Source organism: Hyperolius riggenbachi, chromosome 11 (genome assembly GCF_040937935.1).
Source record: "Hyperolius riggenbachi isolate aHypRig1 chromosome 11, aHypRig1.pri, whole genome shotgun sequence".
Taxonomy (NCBI): Eukaryota; Metazoa; Chordata; class Amphibia; order Anura; family Hyperoliidae; genus Hyperolius; species Hyperolius riggenbachi.
In genome coordinates, this window is record NC_090656.1 from 149,789,157 (window position 1) to 149,813,052 (window position 23,896).

General features: G+C 44.3%; 1 protein-coding gene across 13 annotated transcripts in view; it reads left to right on the forward strand.

Annotated features, from left to right (window-relative positions):
• Nucleotides 1-23,896, forward strand: part of FLRT1 (fibronectin leucine rich transmembrane protein 1) — an 878,261-nt gene that overhangs the window by 234,784 nt on the left and 619,581 nt on the right. The window lies entirely within an intron of this gene.

Consider the following 23,896-nt stretch of genomic DNA (forward strand, 5'->3'; position numbering starts at 1 on the left):
CTGATAACTCCTTTAAACCCCCCTAGTGACCAGGCCATTTTTTACAATTCTGCACTGCACGGCTTTAACGGTTTATTGCTCAGTCATACAACTTACTAACCAAACAAATTTTACCTCCTTCTCTTGTCACTAGTACATCTTTTTTTCCGTGCTATTTGATTCAGTCTGAGATTTTACATTTTTATTATATTCATCAAAAAACAGGAATTTTGTAAAAAATTATATTTTTTACTTTCTGTGTTAAATTTTTCAAATAAAGTAAAATTTCTAGACACGTTTTTGTCCAAATTTGTTGTGCTACATGCTTTGATAAAAAAAATAATCCAATAAGCGTATATTTATTGGTTTGGGTAAAAGTTATAGCGTTTACAAACTATGGTACAAAAAAGTGAATTTACACAGTTTGAAGCAGCTCTGACTTTTCTGAGCACCTGTCATGTTTCTTGAGGTGCTAGAATGCCAGGATAGTATAAATACCCCCCAAATGACCTTATTTTGGATATAAGACACCCACGGTATTCACTGAGGGGCATGGTGAGTTCATAGAAGATTTTATTTTTTGTCACAAGTTAGCAGAAGTTGACACTTTGTGACAAAAATATATAATAAAAAAAGTGTTTCCATCTCTGCTAACTTGTGACAAAAAAAATGAAATCTGCCATGGACTCACCATGCCCCTCAGTGAATACCTTGGGGTGTCTACTTTCTTCCAATATTGGGTCACTTGTGGGGTACTTGTACTGCTCTGGTATTGGGAGGGATAAATTGTGAGCACCCCTATAAAGCCTAAAGAAGCTCATTGGGCTTTGGGCCCCTTTGTGCAGCTAGGCAGCAAAAAGTGTCACACATGTGGTATCGCTGTACGACATTTCTCTGTATTGTATGGTAACAATGGTTAATTTGCATATATTCAGCAGTGTTGCTCTGGGAGACATCTCAAGCTCACTCCAACCTGAAATATCGCAAATTTTTTTCTGTTTTAGGAAAGCAAACTTTTGTTTTTCTTAACATCTTAGTAAGGGGGCTTTTAGGACCATTGTAGTCCCTTACACACTCCAATGAGTTCTGCGTCACCATGAGCTTGCTGGTTAGTCTGTGCCTCTCGGATTCACAAGCCCTACTCCATAGAGCCAAATTAATCCATGCCATGCATTGATGAGGATCAAACAATCCGAAACAGTCTGTATGCATGTTGGATTATTATGGCTCTGTACAAATTAACAAGCTGATACATCATTGCATTCCAGCGGTTCTGGAGGTGTGTTTAGCTTTTAAGGGTACAATGGTTAATTTGCATGTATTCAGCAGCGATGCTCTGGGAGACATCTCAAGCTCACTCCAACCTGAAATATCGCAAATTCTTTCTGTTTTAGGAAAGCAAACTTTTGTTTTTCTTAACATCTTAGTAAGGGGGCTTTTAGGACCATTGTAGTCCCTTACACACTCCAATGAGTTCTGGGTCACCATGAGCTTGCTGGTTAGTCTGTGCCTCTCGGATTCACAAGCCCTACTCCATAGAGCCAAATTAATCCATGCCATGCACTGATGAGGATCAAACAATCCGAAACAGTCTGTATGCATGTTGGATTATTATGGCTCTGTACAAATTAACAAGCTGACACATCATTGCATTCCAGCGGTTCTGGAGGTGTGTTTAGCTTCTAAGGGCACAATGGTTAATTTGCATATATTCAGCAGTGTTGCTCTGGGAGACATCTCAAGCTCACTCCAACCTGAAATATCGCAAATTCTTTCTGTTTTAGGAAAGCAAACTTTTGTTTTTCTTAACATCTTAGTAAGGGGGATTTTAGGACCATTGTAGTCCCTTACACACTCCAATGAGTTCTGGGTCACCATGAGCTTGCTGGTTAGTCTGTGCCTCTCGGATTCACAAGCCCTACTCCACAGAGCCAAATTAATCCATGCCATGCACTGATGAGGATCAAACAATCCGAAACAGTCTGTATGCATGTTGGATTATTATGGCTCTGTACAAATTAACAAGCTGACACATCATTGCATTCCAGCGGTTCTGGAGGTGTGTTTAGCTTCTAAGGGCACAATGGTTAATTTGCATATATTCAGCAGTGTTGCTCTGGGAGTCATCTCAAGCTCACTCCAACCTGAAATATCGCAAATTCTTTCTGTTTTAGGAAAGCAAACTTTTGTTTTTCTGTATTGTATGTAGGACAATTTTTTCGATTTTTTGTTTTTTTTACACTAAATTGTCCATTTACAGAGATATTTCTTCCACCTGACATGGGTATGTGTAAAACATCCCAAAACACATTATACTACTTCTCCTGAGTACGGCAATACCACGTGTGACACTTTTTTGCAGCCTAGTTGTGCAAAGGGGCCCAAAGTCTAATGAGTTCCTTTAGGATTTCACAGGTCATTTTTATGCATTTGGTTTCCAGACTACTCCTCACGATTTAGAGCCCCTAAAATGCCAGGGCAGTATAGGAACCCCACAAGTAACCCCATTTTGGAAAGAAGACACCCCAAGGTATGGTGAGCTCATGGAAGACTTTATTTTTTGTCACAAGTTAGTGGAAATGTTTTTTTTTAATGTTTTTTCTCACAAAGTGCCATTTTCCACTAACTTGTAACAAAAAATAAAATCTTCTATGAACTCACTATACCCCTCACTGAACACCTTGGGGTGTCTTCTAATCACCACCTGCCACTCTCATCCATCAGATCAGGCCCTAATCAGCCCTCTTCAGGCTCCTAATCACCCCCTGATCCCCCCTCAATGATCACCACCCCCATCACCGCCCTGCTATTGTTTACTTGTGATCTCAACTCTGTAAGGCCTATAAACAGCCTTTTATCACCCTCTGATAGCCTCCTTCCAGCTTCCTGTGACTGACACCCATCTGATCAGGCCCTTTTCAGCCCCCTGCGGGCTCCTGATCACCCACTGACCCCCTCTCTGTATTAACAGTTAGGCCAGTTAGTTAGCTAGGCCCCTTTGTTAGGTAGTTGGCATCAGTTAACACCCAGCCCAACAAACCGCAGTCACCGCAGTTTTGCTATGTCCAAAAGGCTGCTTCCGTGCACTCCCACAGCCGATCGCGTGTACCTGACCACTTCCGTGCTGCCTCTCGTTAGCCCGGAGATCAATAAATGGGAACGCAGTTCCCATTCATTGATCTAATTCCCTGTTAGAAAGACCGATGGCTTCTATGAGAAGCTGCAATCTTTCTGAAGAAAAAAGAAATTCACATTCTCCCTTCACATTCAAGTGTGATCGCTCGTTTACAGGATGAAAAAAAAAAGACTGAGTAAAACTACATTTACATGTAATTTGTAAAGAAACAAACATATAATTACAATTATGAATTAACTGTTTACCTCCCACACTCTCCCAAAAATACCCAAATAAAAAAAAATATTACAATTAAAACAAACAAACAAAAAAACATAAATAGTTACCTAAGGGTCTGAACTTTTTTAATATGCATGTCAAGAGGGTATATTACTATTATTTTTTTAAATTATGAGCTTGTAAATAGTGATAAAATATTGGCACCATGCATTATGATAGGGACATAATTTAAATGGTGTAATAACCGGGACAAATGGGCAAATAAAATGCGTGGGTTTAAATTATGGTAGCATGTATTATTTTAAAGCTATAATGGGCGAAAACTGAGAAATAATGATTTTTTTCCATTTTTTTCTTAATACGGTATTCCCGTTAAAATACATTTAGGAATAAATAATTCTTAGCAAAATGTACCACCCAAAGAAAGCCTAAACTGGTGGCGGAAAAAAACAAGATATAGATGATTTCATTGTGATAAGTGGTGATAAAGTTATTGGTGAATGAATGGGAGGTGAAAATTGCTCGGATGCATAAGGTGAAAAAACACTACAGGCTGAAGCGGTTACGTTTTCTAAGTGCATGTTATTGCTGACAATGACTAAGGTTGATAGGATTATCCATAGGGAATTTACAAGAAGCAGTGATAAGTTGCAGTGCAGATATTAATATGTCTTCTAGGCTACATTATAATGATGCTGTTTGAGAAAAGAGTTTAAAATGTGAAGGTAATAAGGAACAGAGAATAAGTTCTATTTTTGCCCAACATTTTGTGACTATTGGGCATTCCCACAACATATGCAGTATAGTACCAGTATCACCAGGGCTGGATTTGTGGCAAGGCCAACTAGACCAGGATCTATGGCGGCAGCAGACACAAGGCGCCGACACTTGAGCAGTTATCAGCCATTCACCAGCATATAGACTCGGTCCGCAGCTGCCCTGCATTTTTACCGCTGTCACATTGCGGTGGGCGGCTACAGACCTCCTGCAGAGTTGCGAGCAGAAGGAGTATAGTTAGTAGCTTTTACCGCTGAGCTGTGCAATCAATCACCACTTCTGGCTGGAACAGAGTCCCCTGCAACACTGAAACTTTCTCTTCTCCTCAACTGCCGCTGCGTGTCTCTCCTCCACCCGTCATCTCTCACAAGTGATTTGCCGATTCATGCATTACGTGTGAGAGATGCCGGGTGGAGGAGAGATACGAAGCAGCAGCTGAGGGGAAGAGGAAGCTTCAGTGTTGCAGGGGACTCGGTTGCAGCCAGAAGTGGTGATTGATTGCACAGCTCAGTGGTAAAAGCTACTACCTACTGTATACTCCTTCCGCTTGCAACTCTGCAGAAGGTCTATAGCTGCCCACCATCAGCGCTGCAGTGATTTCTGAGCCAGGAGAGGTAAGTGACACCTCATCTCAGGGGGAAAAGCTATTGCCTATCCTTTGGGGGCCTGACTACTTATACTACATGGTGAAGGGGGTGGGGGGGAGGGGCTTGCTGCTATCTCTGCTACAGAAGGGGGTAGCTAATAGCTATTCTACAAGGGGGGCTGGGGCTGGATACAATCTATGCTACACTGGGGAGCTGGCTGCTTCCTATATACTAGGGCTGCACGATTTTCCGGTTTTAAACCGAAACCGCGGTTCCTGTAAAGACGATCTGGGGATCGTCAGTATCCGGCGGTTTTCGGTTTTTAGTGCCCGCTGTGCCCGTGCTTGGCCGCATGGCCTGCCTACCGCTACGCGCCGAGGAGAGACGCCGTAGTGCATATTTCATATGTTAATGAGCCGGGGGAGGGGGGGCGAGTCCAGTCCAGAGCAGCACAGGGCTTCTCCAATCGCTGGAAAGCAATGGAATGACGGAGGCGGTAGGCGGAGCTGTATGCTCTGTACAGCTCCGCCTACCGCTGCCGTCATACCATCGCTATCCAGTGATTGGTGAAGCTGTGTGTGCCGCTTCGGACTGGATTCGCCCCTCCGCTGCCCGGCTCATTAGCTATCATGAATATGCACTGCTTCTGTGGATCCGCCCCCCGCTGCCCGGCTCGTAAGAGTCCCGTACGCCGCACATTAGTACTACCACATTAGCCGCACATTTGTTCCCTTAAGTGAACAAAATAAATTGCGTTTTACTCACCTGGGGCTTACCTCAGCCCCCTGCAGCTGATCACCGGAAGTGGCCGCTAGCGGGACCCGGAGCATCAGAGCGACTCGTCCTGGGCACCGATCAGCTGCAGGGGGCTGAGGTAAGCCCCAGGTAAGTAAAACGCAATTTATTTTGTTCACTTAAGGTTCACTTTCAGCCGAGGGGTCATCATAGAGGGCTTCAGGCTTTATAAATGTGCATTGCCTGAAATGCAATGCAAATGCACGGCAATTTTTTCTGACAGAGCCCGCCATAGCTAGGCTCCTGACCCCGCCCCTCGCTAAAGCTTGGTTTGAAAAAAAAAATCGTGAATAAATCGAAATCTCAATTTCTAAGAGAAAAATCGCAATTTTGATTTTTACCCAAAATCGTGCAGCCCTACTATATACTACCTAATTTAGACAGGGGGCTGGCTGCTATCTATACTGGGGAAGGGGGGGGGGGGGGGGCTGGCTGGCTACTACCTACTGTATACTACACATGGGAGCTGGCTATTACCTATACTACATAGGGACGCTGGTTACTACCTATACTTTACACAGGGGGGTCGGCTACTACCTATACTACAAAAGGTGGCTGGCTACTACCTATACTGCAGGGGAAAGTGGGCTAACTACTGATACTAAGCAGGGGGACTGGTTACTACCTATGCTACACAGGGGGTCTGGCTATGTATACTACACAAGGGGGTGGCTACCCATACTATATGGGGGTGTGGGTCACCTGGCTACCTATACTGCAGGGGGTTACCTGGCTACCTATATTGCAAGGTAGGAGTGGGGGTGGTTTTAATCAGGCTACCTAAAATGAAGGAGGGTTAGGTGAGGTCATCTGGTTACCTATAGTGTCGGGGAAAATGTGTGTGTAAGTTGGGGGATCTTTGGTTGAGATGCTGTTGGTCAGGGGTCGGCTGGTGACAGTGGGCCTTGGGAGGTAAAATGTACAAATCCGGCCTTGAGTATGACTATTATAACTCCAGCACAATGAGTATATACTATGGTAAAAGGAAGCCAATCTTCTGGGGGGGGGGGGGGGAGAAACCATCTGGTCAGAGACTTGGACCAACTTTAGGAACTGTTCTCAACCTATCACTGTCTCATCCCTTGGTACCGTTATATTCTGATCTACCGTGTATGACCCCTGGACTGTTATTGGATTTACTATGTTTTGTGATTCTGTACCGCGTTTGCCTGATCACCTGTTGCTGACCAGGACTGTCTTGCTTCTCAGTGTGGTTCTGTTGGTACCTCTGTCTTGCCACATCAGTTCCTATACCTTGTGCAAATCAAGGCCTGGGTGTAGCCATGTGCTGTGACAACACACTCTTCTTGAACGGGGACATGCCACACAAGGTGAAGACTGCAGAGGAGATTGGGGCATAGGAACTGAAGTAAAACAGTGTATCCAGTAAGCATCACATATATATGTAATATGTGTTGCATAGATATATGGAATGTTACACTGCTGCAACAAAGTCAACATTATTTGTCAGCGCCACAGAATATGTTGGTGCTCTCAATTAATATTCACTGCTCAAAAAAAAATAAAAAGAACACAAAATTTACATCTTGAGTAAGCAATAGATGTAGTGTACTTGGACTTGTTTATTTATTTATTGTATTTATAAAGCACCAACATATTACGCAGCGCTGACTTTGCAAAGGCTTTTGACACTGTAGCCTGGTGCAGAAGCTGAGGTTACAGGGACTAGAAGAAAATGTGTGTATGTGGATAGAGAACTGGTTAGAGAGGCGCTGTCATCCATACTATCTCAGAAAAAAACTACATATACAAGTAGATAAATACTTGCTCATAACATATGTATTGCACTGTCCATGGTTTATTTTAGTGATTTATGTACAGTAAAAAAACAAGAAATCCTTCTTAACATTTCCCATTTTAAGTGTGGCTATTTTGAAGCCAGTGCTGATGTAATTTCCTCCCTTGCTCTCCTCTGCCTGATTGTGTATGCCTCCACTATAGAAAGTGCATTGTCTCAGCATGAGAAATACTGGCCGATCAGAAAGGAACAGAGGTGTGGGAGGCAAAAACAGGAGGGAAAGAGGCTTCAGCCAATCAGGCTGCATTAGTTAAGTCTGAGGGGGAAGTATAGAAACAAAAAAGGACAACCCAGCATGCCCTGCAACTTCCAAATTTTGTGTGTACCAAATAAGAGTCAGGTACCTGGGGAATGATCATTTATCAACAAAAAAAGTAATAGTGATTTTAACTTTTGTATTACCTGGTTAGCATCCTTATTACTTGTTTACCAGATAAAAATAAAGAATTGATTTTTTGATTTTATGCCCGACAGTTACACTTTAAGGGATAGAAGGCAAAGAGCGGTTGTAAACCGAACATACTCAAAATGGGAAACTGATAGCAGTGGGGTACCACAGGGGTCAGTACTTGGTCCAAATATTTTCAATTTATTTGGTAATGATCTAGTAGACGGAATACAGAGTAATGTAGCCATCTTTGCAGAAGAGACAAAATAATGCAAAAATATCAACACTAAGACAGATAGTGACCAACAGGACCTTGACAACATGGCCATATGTGGCAGATGAGATTTGATGTTGAGAGATGTAAATGTGTAAAGAATAGCGGAGATGCCGCCGCAGAGACTAGCGGCATGGCGGCTTTCTCCGCGTATCAGCCGGCGGCCTCCGCTGCGCGGTTGAATGCTCAAGTTATGCCTGGTCTTTCTATTGCTCACAGGTTAAGGTCTACGCGCGCGCGAGCTGAGCAACAGGACCTTTATGCAGCTAAGAGGGGAGTCAGCTGATCCTGCGGTCAGCTGACTCCAGCGGGCACCTGGATTGGCTGAGGGATGGGGGCGGCGCTGTGGAGCTTGCTGGGTATATATAGAGCCGGCCTGTCAGTAGCTCCGCGTCTGCTGTTGCGTATGCTTTATTGTGTTAGCTCTCAGACCTCAGTCAGTTCCCAAAGTGTGTTAGAACAAGCCGGAGCTGGGAATTCTATTGATAGCTTTAAAGTACTAGTGCATTGTTTATTTGTTATGACCTATTGCTTCCTCTGACTATTCTTCCGTTTGTCGATTCTGTACCTCTGTCTATCTGATTCACATTGCCGACCCAGCCTGTCCCTGACGTTGAATCAGTCTTCCGATTCTGTACTTTGTCTGTCCGCTCGTTGCCAAACTCTGCCTGTCTGACCACTCTACCCGCACTGGTGGGCCGTGCCACCAGTGAGGGAAATCAGTTTCCTGCACCAATCTCCTAGGTGTAGGATACTGCCTTCTAGTCAGGATACCTGCTCCTCAGGTATCCTAGGCCGCAGTACTGTCTGTGTCACTTGCTAGGCTGCAGTACTGTCTGTCTCACTCAAGCTTAGGCTGCAGTAACGCCTGAATCAAACCGGGCTGCAGTACCAATTGTATCAACTACTCCTAGGCTGCAAGACAGTCCGCTTTATCTGTCCTTCATGAGAGCCTGAGTTCAGCTCTACTGTGGTTCTCCCCTTATACTGTGCACCAAACACTACCGGGCTGCAGTACACTCTGAATCACTTGATCTATAGGTGATCAGTTTTCCAGCATTATTGTATCATCCACTTTAGCCTTCTTGCCTGCAGTACTGTCTGACTCACCCCGCCATTAGGTGAGCATCAGCTGCAGGCTGGGTCACCCGCTCCTCGGGTAGGCTCCTTCATCTGTATTACGGTTACACCTAAACATGATCCTCCACTGGTTGTCACGTGTCAGGCTATACTAGTATAATTGGTGATTCTGCAGATCACCATATAATCAGGTATAGCATCTGTATTTTTGGTGATACTGCAGATCACCAATAATCAGAAATATCTGTGTTGCTGACACCAATCGTTACAGAACAGCAGACCAAACACTATGGACGCACTACGCAGCCAGGCTGAAGTCCTGATTACCGCGGTGAATAACCTCACCGGGGTGATTCATACCCAACAGACTCAGATTACTCAACTGTCTGGGACAGTCAGGACACTTCAAACGGCTGTCGATACAGTGCGATCCCCTCCAGTTACTGATTTACGCATGGCAGTACCTGAGAAGTTCTCAGGGCATAGATCAGATTTTTAGAATTTCAGGAATCGTGCGTTGTCCTATTTTGAGCTGAGGCCTAACTTATCTGGAACAGAGAGCCAGAGGATAACGTTTATTAAAACTCTGTTGACAGTAGACTCACAGACATGGGCATATAGTCTTCAGTCAGATCATCAGGCATTATCTTCGGTTCAGAAATTTTTTAAAGCTATGGCCGTAATATATGACGATCCGGACGTGGCAATTACTGCTGAGAGGAAGTTAAAGACCCTCAGGCAGGGTCGTGATCCGGTAGAGATTTATGCGGCAGAGTTTGGGAAGTGGGCTGTATCAGCTAGATGGGGAACGTATGCATTACTAGACTGTTTTCTGTCAGGATTATCAGATGCGGTCTCTGATCTGATGTTGGGACATCCCGAGCCCAAGTCCATAGACGATGCGATGTCTCTGGCGCTGCGAGTAGATCGCCGTCTACGATATCAGAAACAGACCCATGGGAGGGTTGTTGTAAGATCAGTCTCCTATGCCTCCTCTCCACCCTCGTCATCTCCAGACGAGCCGATGCAAATCGGACATTCTAGATTGACGCAAGTGGAAAAGAATCGCAGGAAGTCAGAGGGACTGTGTCTATACTGTGCGGAGCAGGGTCATGTGGTCCAGAACTGTCCTAAGAAGTCGAGAAACGCTGCCGCCTAGGAGTAGTCAGAGGTAATACCCTAGGCGAGCAGTCAATACCTCTAAACAATAATCGTTTACTCCTTCCCTGCTCCATCACTTGGGAGGGTCAGGCCACGGCTACAGAGGCCTTCGTAGACTCTGGTTCTGCAGCCAATTTTATAGACTTAAATTTCGTAAAAAAATTGGGGATTCCACTGCTCCCTTTAGACCGGCAGATTGTGGTCACAGCAGTTGATGACTCTCCGCTACAGTGTAGACAACCTCTTTCTCAGACTCCCTTACTGACTTGTAACATAGGGGTCTTACATAAGGAGGAATTACAATTTTTTGTCCTGCATATGGCCACCTCTACCATCATACTTGGTATGCCCTGGTTGCAACTCCACTCCCCTCAGATCGACTGGGCGTCAGGTCAGCTACAAAGCTGGTCTACCCATTGTCGTCATCATTGTTTGGAGAGGGTTGCTGTTTGTGCTACCAAGATTCAGGTAAAAGGGGTACCAGTTCAGTACGCAGAGTTTGCGGATGTATTCTGCCCCAAGTCTGCGGATAAACTTCTGCCTCACAGGAGTTATGATTGTCCTATAGAATTAAGAGCTGGTTGTATGCCCCCTAGAGGCCATCTTTACAATTTGTCTGGCCCTGAGAAACTGGCAATGCAAGAATACATTAAAGAGAATTTAGCCAAAGGCTTTATTCGTCCGTCCCGTTCACCGGCTGGGGCTGGATTCTTTTTTGTACAGAAGAAGGATGGAGGTCTTAGGCCCTGTATTGACTACAGCGCTCTAAACAAAATCACGGTGAAAAATCGATACCCATTACCTTTGATAGACGATTTGTTTACGCAAGTTACCAATGCCAGTATCTTTTCCAAACTAGACCTGCGTGGGGCATACAACCTTGTACGTATTAGAGATGGTGACGAATGGAAGACGGCGTTCAACACGCCCGACGGGCATTACAAATATCTAGTTATGCCCTTCGGGTTGTGTAATGCCCCTGCCGTCTTCCAGGAGTTAATTAATTAAGTTTTCCGGGAGGTCTTGGGAAAATTTGTACTTGTGTATCTGGATGATATACTAATTTTCTCAGCTAACCTGACAGAACATCGAAAGCATGTCAAATTCTTCTAAAAAAAATTAGGGCAAAATTCGCTTTATGCGAAGTTGGAAAAATGCCTCTTTGAAGTCACAGGAGTGCCATTCTTGGGATACATCATTTCCACTTCCGGACTTTTGATGGATCCCGAGAAAGTCTCTGCTGTTTTGGAGTGGCCTCAACCTGTGGGTCTGAAGGCATGGATTCCTTGGTTTTGCCAACTTCTACAGGAAGTTCATCAAGGGTTTCTCCTCGGCAGTGTCACCCCTCACTAGTCTTACCAAGAAAGGGGCTGACCCATATCATTGGTCGGAAGAGGCTCAAGCAGCCTTTGCCACTTTGAAAAAATTGTTTTGCTCCACTCCCATCCTGAGACATGTGGACGTCACCTTCCCCTTTATTGTGGAAGTCGATGCGTCTGAAATAGGGGTTGGGGCTGTGCTGTCTCAGTGTTCTGGTCTTCAGGGCAAGCTGCACCCATGTGCTTTCTTTTCACGTAGGTTCTCTCCTGCAGAGAGGAACTACGATATTGGTAATCGGGAGCTTTTGGCCATCAAATTAGCCTTTGAAGAATGGCGCCATTGGCTGGAAGGGGCAGAACATACAATTACGGTTTATACAGATCGTAAGAACCTGGAGTACATCGAAGGGGCCAAGAGGCTTAGTCCTCGACAGGCCCGTTGGTCTTTATTCTTTTCAAGGTTCAGATTTATTATCACTTACACACCAGGGAGCAAGAACGTTAAAGCTGACGCTCTGTCTAGGTGTTTTGAGCCTGAGACAGCCCAGCCCACAACTCCTGAGTCCATTCTACCACAGAAGGTAGTGTTGGCTGCTACCGAGACCTGGGAGGACTGGGTAGCTACCCTGGCTCCGTATCAACAAGATATCCCAGAGGGGAAACCTGACGGGGTGATGTTTGTGCCACTTCCCTTCCGACTACAACTCTTACAATTATTCCATACCCATAAGAATGCTGGGCACCCAGGGGCTACTCGAACTCAGGATCTTTTAGCTAGATGTGCATGGTGGCCTTCGCTGGCATCTGATTGTAAGGAGTTTGTGAGAGAATGTCCAGTTTGTGCTAGAAACAAACCCTCCCGCCAGGCTCCAGTTGGCACGTTACAATCTCTATCAGTGCCAAATAAGCCGTGGACTCATTTGTCAATGGACTTTGTAGGGGAACTCCCTAGGTCTGAGGGTAAAACGGTCATTTGGGTGGTAGTAGATAGGTTCAGCAAGATGGCTTATTTCGTCCCTCTGAAAGGACTCCCCTCGGCCCAAGAATTAGCTGATCTCTTCATTCAGCACATCTTCCGGCTGCATGGCATTCCGGAGAATGTGGTGTCAGATAGGGGAGTCCAGTTTGTGTAAAAATTTTGGAGAGCCTTTTGCCATCAGTTGGGTATGGAGGTGAGAAAACGCGGAAAAGCCGCCGCAAGTATTCAGAGTAAGGCGGCTGATTCCGCGTTCAACATGACAGCTTGCGCGCATGGACCTGCATCCACTAGTCTGACGGAGCGCGGAGAAACCGCCGCATGCCCAGTGAACAAGGCGGCGGATTCCGCGTCCGACGTGGAGGTTTGCACGCATGAGCTTGCCACTAGCAGTATGGCCGAACGTGGGGAAACCGCCGCATGCTCTGACAGCGGTGCGGCTGGCCCCGCGTTCAAACCAACAGACGCATTACAACACATGTCTGGTGTGGCTGGGACGGATAGTCCACACAGGTTCAGAATGACGCGCGCGCGCTGAGAGGCAGAGCCTTTATGGCAGTCAGAAGGGTGTCAGCTGATCCCGCCGATCAGCTGACAATTCTATCAGGTTTCATTGGTCCAGCACTTAGGGGAGGCGCTGGAGGCCGCTGGTGTATATATACACTGGGTGCTGGTCATTTCTCTGGTGTCTGGCGTTGCGATCACTACGTGGTAGCACTCAGACCTTGTCAGTATCTGTGATATTTTATCTGTGTTATTATCTAGACCAGTTCCTAGGTGTTGATGATCAAAGACCTCACACCTCAGTCTAGGGAAAACTGTATATTATCTTTGTTATTATCTAGACCAGTTCCTAGGTGTTGATGATCAGGGACCTCACACCTCAGACTAGGAATTAGCTTAACATCTAGTTATTCTCGGACTAGTTCCAGGGTGTTGACAATCAAGGAGCTCACACCCAAGACTAGGCATTGTTGATTATTTGTTATGACCTTCTGCTTTCCTGACTACTCTTCTGATCTCTGATTAGGTACTTCGCTATATCTGATACTCTGTTACTGAACTCTGCTTGTCTTAGGATTCCTCATCTGTCTCCTGTCTCTGTCCCTGATCTGTCTGTCTGTTGCCGACCCGGCTTGTCCGACCTCGAGAGTTATCTCCTCAGTCAAGAGATAGCTCACAGACCTGGGAGTGACATCCTTCCTTGGTGTCATTTACACTCTGTCCTTCCTCCTCTTAGCCTGACCCCTCCCTCGGGAGAGGTTCAAGCTTGCGGAAGGAACGTGTTCTGTACAGTACTCCTTACTGCTGGGCACCTGCTCCTCAGGTGCATTCCTCAAAGTATTCCTGTTACACCAAATACTCTCATTACTCAGGTGTCCAGAGGTTAGAGATATATCTGATTATCTGTGATACTGCAGATCATCAATAATCGGGTATATATCTGTATTCTCGGTGATACTGCAGATCACCGGTAATCAGACCCTCTCTGTGTTACACCGATCGTTACAATGGACCTATCTTTCTCATCAGGCTACCATCCATAGACCAATCGCCAGACGGAAAGAGTTAACCAGTCCCTTGAACAATTCCTCAGGTGTTATGTGGCAGATGCACAATCAGATTGGGTGAAGTTCCTGCCGTTCGCGGAGTTTGTACATAATAACCTGAGGAGTTCCTCTTCAAGGTTTTCCCCGTTTCAGGTGGTATCAGGAAAATCTCCCAAGTTTTCTCCTTTATCGGTGGCATCCTCCCCTTTCCCGGCTCTGGAGGATTGGCAAAGGGCAATAAAGGAGATTTGGGGTTCAGTTAAGAGGAATTTGGGGAAGGCGTTTCAGTTCCAGAAGAAACAGGCAGACAAGAGACGCTCTGTCGAGTGGAAGTTTTCCCCAGGGGACATGGTGTGGTTTTCGACTCGGCATTTGGCATTGAAATAACCGTCACCCAAGTTAGGACCTAGATTTATTACATATGCAATTGATCTCCCAGCCAGCATGAGAGGTGTGAGACTGTTCCATGTGTCTCTTTTGAAGCCTGCTGTGCACGTGGATTCCTCCCCCCCCCCCTGTGATGGTTGATGATCAACCCGAGTATGAGATCGAAGATTTCGGATTCTCGATTAGTACAGAATTCTGTGCAGTACCTGGTCCATTGGAAAGGATATGGACTGGAGGAGAGAACTTGGGTGCCGAGTTGTCACATGCATGCTGAAGAGTTGAGGAAAGAATTTCATAAATTGCACCCGGAGAAGCCGGGTGGTAAGTGTCCGGAGTCCACTCCTCAGGGGGGGGGGGGGTACTGTAAAGAATAGCGGAGATGCCGCCGCAGAGACTAGCGACATGGTGGCTATCTCCGCGTATCAGCCGGCGGCCTCCGCCGCGCGGTTAAATGCTCAAGTTATTTCTGGTACTTCCGTTGTTCACAGGTTAAGGGCTACGCGCGAGCAGAGCAACAGGACCTTTATGCAGCTAAGAGGGCAGTCAGCTGATCCTGCGGTCAGCTGACTCCAGCGGGCATCCAGATTGGCTGAGGGATGGGGGCGGCGCTGTGGAGCTTGCTGGGTATATATAGAACTGGCAAGTGTGTTAGAACCAGCCAGAGCTGGGAATTCACACTTAGCTAGATTCTATTGATAGCTTTAAAGTACTAGTGCATTGTTTATTTGTTATGACCTATTGCTTCCTCTGACTATTCTTCCGTTTGTCGATTCTGTACCTCTGTCTATCTGATTCACGATGCCGACCCAGCCTGTCCCTGACGTTGAATCAGTCTTCCGATTCTGTACTTTGTCTGTCCGCTCGTTGCCAAACTCTGCCTGTCTGACCACTCTACCCGCACTGGTGGGCCGTGCCACCAGTGAGGGAAATCAGTTTCCTGCACCAATCTTCTAGGTGTAGGATACTGCCTTCTAGTCAGGATACCTGCTCCTCAGGTATCCTAGGCCGCAGTACTGTCTGTGTCACTTGCTAGGCTGCAGTACTGTCTGTCTCACTCAAGCTTAGGCTGCAGTAACGCCTGAATCAAACCGGGCTGCAGTACCAATTGTATCAACTACTCCTAGGCTGCAAGACAGTCCGCTCTATCTGTCTTTCATGAGAGCCTGAGTTCAGCTCTACTGTGGTTCTCCCCTTATACTGTGCACCAAACACTACCGGGCTGCAGTACGCTCTGAATCACTTGATCTATAGGTGATCAGTTTTCCAGCATTATTGTATCATCCACTTTAGCCTTCTTGCCTGCAGTACTGTCTGACTCACCCCGCCATTAGGTGAGCATCAGCTGCAGGCTTGGTCACCCACTGCTCGGGTAGGCTCCTTCATCTGTATTACGGTTACACCTAAACACGATCCTCCACTGGTTGTCACGTGTCAGGCTATACTAGTATTATTGGTGATTCTGCAGATCACCGTATAATCAGGTATAGCATCTGTATTATTGGTGATACTGCAGATCACCAATAATCAGAAATATCTGTGTTACTGACACCAATCGTTACAAAATGGATAGGAAATTGGCTAATGGACAGAAAACAAAGAGTTGTGGTCAATAGATCTTATTCAAAATGGGTGACTGTTAGCAGTGGGGTCCCACAGGGGTCAGTTTATTAATGACCTAGTATATTCAGTAGAAAGCAATGTTGCTATTTTTTGCAGATGATACAAAATTGTGCAGAATCATCAACTCTCAGGAGTATAGTGACATATTGCAATAGGATCTGGATAGAATGGCTATATGGGTGAATAAATGGCAGATGAAATTCAATGTTGAAAAATGTAAAGGTACAGACTAACCAGCAAGCTCATGGTGACCCAGAACTCATTGGAGTGTGTAAGGGACTACAATGGTCCTAAAAATTTAAAATGTAAAGTCATGCATTTTGGTTGCATCAATGGTCTAGCACCATACAGAATAAACCGGATAGAGATGGGGACATCAAACTTGGAGAAGAACTTAGGAGTACTCATCGACAACAAGTTAAATAATCACATTCAATGCCTAGCCGCTGCAGCTAAAGCAAATACAATTTTTGGATGTTTTAAAAAGGGAAATAAAAACTAGTAAGGCCACATCTGGAATATGGAATTCAGTTCTGGGCACCACATTACAGGAAAGATATTACAGTTTTAGAGCAGGTGCAGAGACGAGCAACAAAATTGATACGAGGGATGGAAGGTCTCTCATAGCAAGAGAGGTTAGATGAACTGGGTTTATCTAGTCTGAAGAAAAGGTGCCTTAGAAGAGATCTAATTAACATGTATAAATACGTCAGAGGGCAATATAAAAGCTTGGCAGATTCGATTTTTGACCCTAGACGTTTACAAAGGACTAGGGGACATGATCTGCGCATGGAGGAAAAACATTTTAGCCATTTATTAAGGAAAGGGTTCTTTACAGTAAGAGTCATCAAAATGTGGAATGCATTGCTACAGAATGTAGTTATGGCAAATTCTATATCTGCGTTTAAAGGGGGCTTAGATGCTTTTCTTGCTTTGAACGACATCCATGGCTATAATTACTAGGTAATGCCCTGTAGTGTTGATCCAGGCATTTTATCTGATTGCCATCTGGAGTTGAGAAGGATTATTTTTCCCTTTTTTTGGGCTAATTGGACTGTGCCTTGTAAGGGTTTTTGGCCTTCCTCTGGATCAAGAGGGATATATGAAGGAGCAGGCTAGTGTTTTGTGTGTGTTTTTGCTGCGTTCGTTTTTTTTTTAACCACAGAAGCCCTTTTTAAGCATTTTGCGTGCGTTTTAATGCATTTGCAGTTCACATACATGTACTTTATTTTCTGGTTGACCTCGATGGATGGATGTCTTTTTTTTAAGCCAAATAACTATGTAACTATGTAAAGTTACACACCTTGGATGGTAGATCATCATCTCATGAATATTATAAATGCAAAAGTTTGGATGTATGGATGTTTGGCTGTTTGTTACTCAATCACGCAACAATAGCTGAACGGATTTGAATGAAATTTGGCCCACACATAGTACATTACCTGGAATAACATATAGGATACTTTTTATCCTCATAACCAAAAAGTGCGCAGAGACAAATACAAATTTCACTGGGAAAATGTAAACTGGTTCCATTTTTAAACTGTTAATGGTAGGGTTCTCAAACTTTGCACAGTTGTCACTGGGTGACTGGGATTAATATTCAGAAAAGTGGGTGGAGCCTATCACAATTCACCTATTGATTTTCAAGGGGAATATTTAATTGTTGCCATTCTTGCACTTTTAATGGCACAAGCCTCAGACCTGGTACAATTGGTCATTGGTTGACTGAGGTTCAAATTCAGAAAAGGGGGTGGAGCCACAAACAGCCAATCATATTTGTTTCATTTCAATGCAAATTATTGATGCCAAAGACCGCAAAGCTCACAAACTAGGTCATTGAGTAATTGTGTGCTGGGTGTGGAAAGTGGGGGGAGCCATACCCGGGCAACGCCGGGCCATCAGCTAGTAAAAAATAAATGGCATACAGTTGGGAACATCAGACTTGGAGAAGGACTTAGGAATACTGGTTGATAACAAGTTAGGTAAGTTAGGTAATCATATACAATGCCAAGCAGCAGTAGCTAAAGCAAATACAATTCTGGGATGCATAAAAAGGGAAATAATATCTCCAGATGCTAGTATACTACTCACTCTGTGTAAATCATTTGTGAGGCCACATCTGGAGTATGAAATATAGTTTTGGGCACCACACTATAGAAAGACATTGACCTTCTGGAACGGGTACAAAGACGGGCAACTAAATTTAATCAGAAGGATGTAAGATCTCACTTACCAAGAAAGGTTGGACAAACAGGTCTTTTTAGCTTGGAAAAAAAAGATGACTAAGGTGACCTGATTAACATATGTAAATACATCAGAGGGCAATGCAAAACCTTGGCATAGGATAATAATCCTAATATTTGTATAGCGCTTTTCTCCTGTTGGATTCAAAGCACTGAAGAGCTGCAGCCACTAAGGGGCCACCTTGCAGTGTTAGGAAGTCTTGGCCAAAGACTTCTTACTGAATAGGTACTGACCCTAGCCGGGATTTGAACTCTGGTTCCCCATGTTCAAAGCAGAGTTCTTAACCAGTACACTATCCAGTCACTAGGGTTGTACAGTGGACAAGAGGACATGATTTGCGCATGAAGGAAAAAAACATTTTTGTCATTTATTTAGAAAGGGGTACTTCAAAGTGAGAGTGGTGAAAATCTGGAACATCCCACCTCAGGAAGTAGTTATGGAAAACTCTATATCTGCATTTAAAGAGGGCTTGGATGTTTTCCTTGCGTTGAAGGGCATCCACGGATATAATTATTAGGTTAGTCCCAGGAAAAGATTTTATCCAGCGATTTATCTGACTGCCATCTGGAGTCGGGAAGGAATTTTTCCCTTTTAACCTTTTGACAACCTGTGCCACGCTTATCTACGCCCCTTTAAAATTAACCTGAGTCACAGCGTCGGTCACCCACTGATCCATGATTGGCTGATGTGAACATGTGTTCACAAAGCCAATCAAAGTGCTTGCAAGTTTGAATGAGCACTGCCAAAGCCAATGGCAGTGCTCATTCCTTTAGAATGTGTATAAACATTGTATCAGTCACTCGTGAGAGGAACTAGAACAGCATTAGTGAGTGATGAGCGTTAGTGAGGTTTTTTTTTTTCAATAAATTATACCCCCCATTAAGCCAATTAACCCTTGCCTCCCTGAAATGTGAAAATTGCTGTGGTTTTTAGGTGAAAACCCCTGTGGTTGAGAAGTGGTTAAGGCTATTTGGCCCAGGCCTTGTAAGGTTTTTTGCCTTCCCCTGGATCAACTGAGATATGTGCAGATTCAGGTTGGTGTTTTTTTTTGTTTTGTTTTTTTATTTATTATTATTATTTTATTTATTTATTTATTTATTTTCTGGTTAGACTTGACAGATGGGTGTCTTTTTTCAACTAAACAAACTATGTAACTATGTAAAAATAAGACATCCTAGATCTGAATGAACGAAATATTTTTATTAAATACTTCCTTCTTTACATAGTTAAATGTGCTGACAACAAAATCACAAAAAAATTATCAATGGAAATCAAAATTATCAACCCATGGAGGTCTAGAGTTGGAGTCACATTCAAAATTAAAGTGGAAAAAACGCAGAGGCTAATCCAACTTTGCAGCAATGTCCTTAAAACAAGACAAAAATGAGGCTCAGGAGTGTGTCTGGCCTCCACATGCCTGTAGGATGCGTACATTTAAAAAAGTCGGTCACATTTAGGCGCGATTTATTGGAAAAAGAAAAATGTTGTGATTTAGAAATATCGATAATTTAACGGTATTTGTAATGTAAAATCGATCATTCCTATTATTATTATTACAGTTTTAAAACAGATGTGAGTTGAAAACGAAAATATAATAACGTTAAATATCGTAATGTAATTCAACAACACAGCTTAACCCAACCCTACTCTCACACAGGACCCTCCCTTGGTGGTGCCTAACCCTAACCACCCCCCTGGTGGTGCCTAACCCTAACCCCCAATGGTGGTGGCTAACCCTAAGTATACCTAACCCTACTCTGACACAGAACCCTCCCTGTACCTATCCCTAACCCCTAGACCCCCCTAGTGGTACCTAACCCTAACCACCCCCTGGTGGTGCCTAACCTTAAAACTCCCCTGGTGGTGCCTAACCCTAACCCCCCCTGGTGGTGCCTAACCCTAACCACCCCCTGGTGGGGCCTAACCCTAACCACCCCCCTGATGGTGCCCAACCCTAAAACTCCCCTGGTGGTGCCTAAACCTAAAACTCCGCTGGTGGTGCCTAACCCTAAAACTCCCCTGATAGTGCCTAACCCTAAAACTCCCCTGGTAGTGCCTAACCCTAAAACTCCCCTGGTGGTGCCTAACCCTAATCACCCCCCTGGTGGTGTCTAACCCTAAATTATCGTAAATACTTCATATATTATCGTACAATAGAAATGGCAAATATCGTTATTACATCCGTACAGTGAATGTTATATTTTCGTAATTACAAAATTATCTGTATTTGGCCAGAATTTGCTTACATTCCATCATTAAACCATGTTCATTTACCATTATTACACCAATAGACTTTTTAAGTTATCGTTATGACTCACTTCGTTTTTCTCTATTTAGCGTTATGATATTCGTTCTGATATATTATCATAAACTTTAAATTATTATTATTATTTATTGTATTTATAAAGCGCCAACATATTACGCAGCGCTGGACATTAATTTAGGTTACAGACAATATTTACGGGTGACAAACAGCAATATGACAATACAGGAATACAAGAAAACCAGATCACACAGCACAGTATGAGTACAAGGTAATGCTTAGTCAGTCACTGGAGGGGAGCATGGAGATTAGGCAAGTTAGGTTCACTCAAATGCATAGCATGGGTGCACAGTAACGGAGGTGCATGATCAGGTAGGACACAAAAGGTGGAGGACCCTGCCCAAAGGCTTACAATCTAGATCTACAATTACCGATATTACCGACTACAACAAAATTAGGAACATTAACGAGTTTACTTTATCGATACATGTAAAATATCGATTTTAGGCACTTGCGGCACACATATGCAAAATTGAGTGTAAATTTACAAAAACGATAATTAACATTAGAAATATAGCCGCGCCCAAATCTATTAGCGCTATTTTTAGCTGATTCGTATAGGACCTTGCTACAATGCCTGGGCATGCTCCTGATGAGGTTGCAGATGGTCTCCTGAGGCATCTCTTCCCAGACCTAGACTAAAGCCTGAAGCGAGACATGATGTCCCAAATGTGCTAAATTGGACTCAGGTCTGTGGAACTGCTGACACACTCCAGCCACTTGAGGTATAGCATTGCCTTGCATTAGGTGGAACCCAGGGCCAACCGGACCAACATATGGTCTCACAAGGAGTCTGAGGATCTCATCTAGGTACCTAATGGCAGTCAGGCTACCTCTGGTGAGCACATGAAGGGCTGTGCGGCCCCCCAAAGAAATGCCACCCCACACCATTACTGACCCACTGCCAACCCGGCCATGCTGCAGGATGTTGCAGGTAGCAGAATGTTCTCAACAGCGTCTCCAGACTGTCATGTCTGTCACATGTGCTCAGTGTGAACCCTTTCATCTGTGAAGAGCACAGGGCGCCAGTGGCAATTTTCTAATCTTGGTGTTCTCTGGCAAAGGCCAAATGTCCTGCACAGTTTTGGGCTGTAAGCACAACCCCCACCTGTGGACGTCAGGCCCTCATACCATTCTCATGGAGTCTGTTTCTGCCCGTTTGAGCGGACACGCTGGAGGTCATTTTGCAGGGTTCTATCATTGTTACTCCTCTTCCTCCTTGTGCAAAGTAGGCGGTAGTGGTCCTGCTGCTGGGATTGCCCTCCTATGCGAACACGCTGAATCCAGCACTGGAGACTTGGGCGCAGCAGCGCAGGAGACTTGGGCGCAGCCGGCGCCACCATAGGCCGCAATAGGAACTACGGCTATAGCAGGCACAGGGAGTAACTTCAGCGCCGTCAGAAGACGGAGCTGAAGTTGCTTTTAAAACAATAATTCGGCTTCCAGCAATTGCTGAAAGCCGAATTATTTCATTCCCCCACTATCCATGGCGGCCTGGAGGGGGAATAGTAATTAACACGGCCCGGACTTGTGCGGCAGCCCAAGTCTCCGGCGCCGTTATCTCTCGTACGCCTTCTATGGCCTCATTTATGTCTCCTGATGTACTGGCCTGTCTCCTGTTAGCTCCTCCATGCTCTGGACACTACGCTGACAGACACAGCAAACCTTGCCACAGGCTTTTTTTAGGCACTCCAAACTTACTGTCTACAGTTTAAAGACACTGTTTTGTATCTGATCTGAGGAAGTAGACTGTGCTCCACAAAACATGTTATCATCTATATTGTTTATTTACCAGTAATATGTATTTATTTATTATGATAATACATCAATGGTGTCATCCTGATTTAAAACTTCTTGATAATACATCAGTAATACATCTTTTGATTTAAATTGGCATTGCCCCTTCTTTTTAGTATCAAACAGTTTTATTGAAGATAGCAAAATAGTTACAAACAATCCCAAGTGGGATATACAATATAATAGCAAAAAGCCAAACAATTGGTGGACATAGACCAATAAAAGGTAGCCACTCCAGAAGTGTATGAAAAGAGAAATCTAGGAAGGCATGCAAAACTTTTCGTTACATATACAGCGTTTCATCCAAGAAAATGAGTCTGGGGCATCCTGGGATGTGGTATCTACAGTTTATATTTTCTAAACCAATTATTGAGCCATAGTTATTGCTAACAATAAGTGGACAGGTCAGCAACCTAAGCCAGGAAAGTCCTAGCCGTTACCCTTCCTGTTCCACTAAAGGAAAGCCAATATTAGAGTATTGTGAGGTAGGTAACTTAACGGCAATGGGGTTAACTATCAATATATTTATAAGAAGGAGGTGTAGGAAGGATTTGAGAGGAGATGGCTGATTATATGAATTGGGGATGGGAGGTTCGAGTTAACCATAGGAAGGAGAGAGATAGCAATCTGAAAATGCAGTCCCTTGAATTTGGAGATCAGCTAAAGTACATAGTATAATGAAGGCCCACATTATCCGCATATTGTATCCAAGGGTCCCACGTCTTTTGGAAGTGGTCTGCTCTGTCCGAGGAGATAGCCAACATTCTTTCATAGATCATTAATTGATGAATTCTGTTAATAAGGGGTCTAATTAGTAGGGCAGAAGACTTCCAATTGGCCGCTAGATATGATTTGGCTCCCATAGCGATATATTGGACCAGTTTATGGGCCTGGTGGGTAAAATGCAAAGGTTTGTGACCCAAGATTAAAATTGCTGGATCTAGTCCTACCGTAAGAGAAGTAACTCTATGAATTAATGTTGCAACTTTATTCCAGTAGGATGAGACTAGAGGACACGTCCCCCACATATGAGAGAACGTGCCAGTTCCTCCACATCCTCTGAAGCATAACACGGAAGGGTTTAAGTTAGCCTTATGTAAACAATATGGGGTAATGTAGGCCCTATGGAATACTTTGATATTTGTCTCTATCAGGGTATAATATAAACTTCCCTTCGTAAGGGTAGTGAAGCACTCCAGCCAGTCCTCTTGGTCCAGGGAAACCTGAAATTCCGTGGTCCAAAAATGTTTGATCTGCTCAATTCCTGAGGAGCTATGTTCTAAGATAGTGGCATAGAGTTGAGAGATAAGTCCACCTTCCAGGGGTGAATTAGTTATCCAAGTTTCAAAATAGGTAGTCTGAGTGGTGTAGCCACGGGGGATAATTGATTGGAAAAAATTGAGGATTTGAGTAATTTGGTATGAATATTTCGGTGAAAGCTCTGCTTTTTCCAGGACCTCTC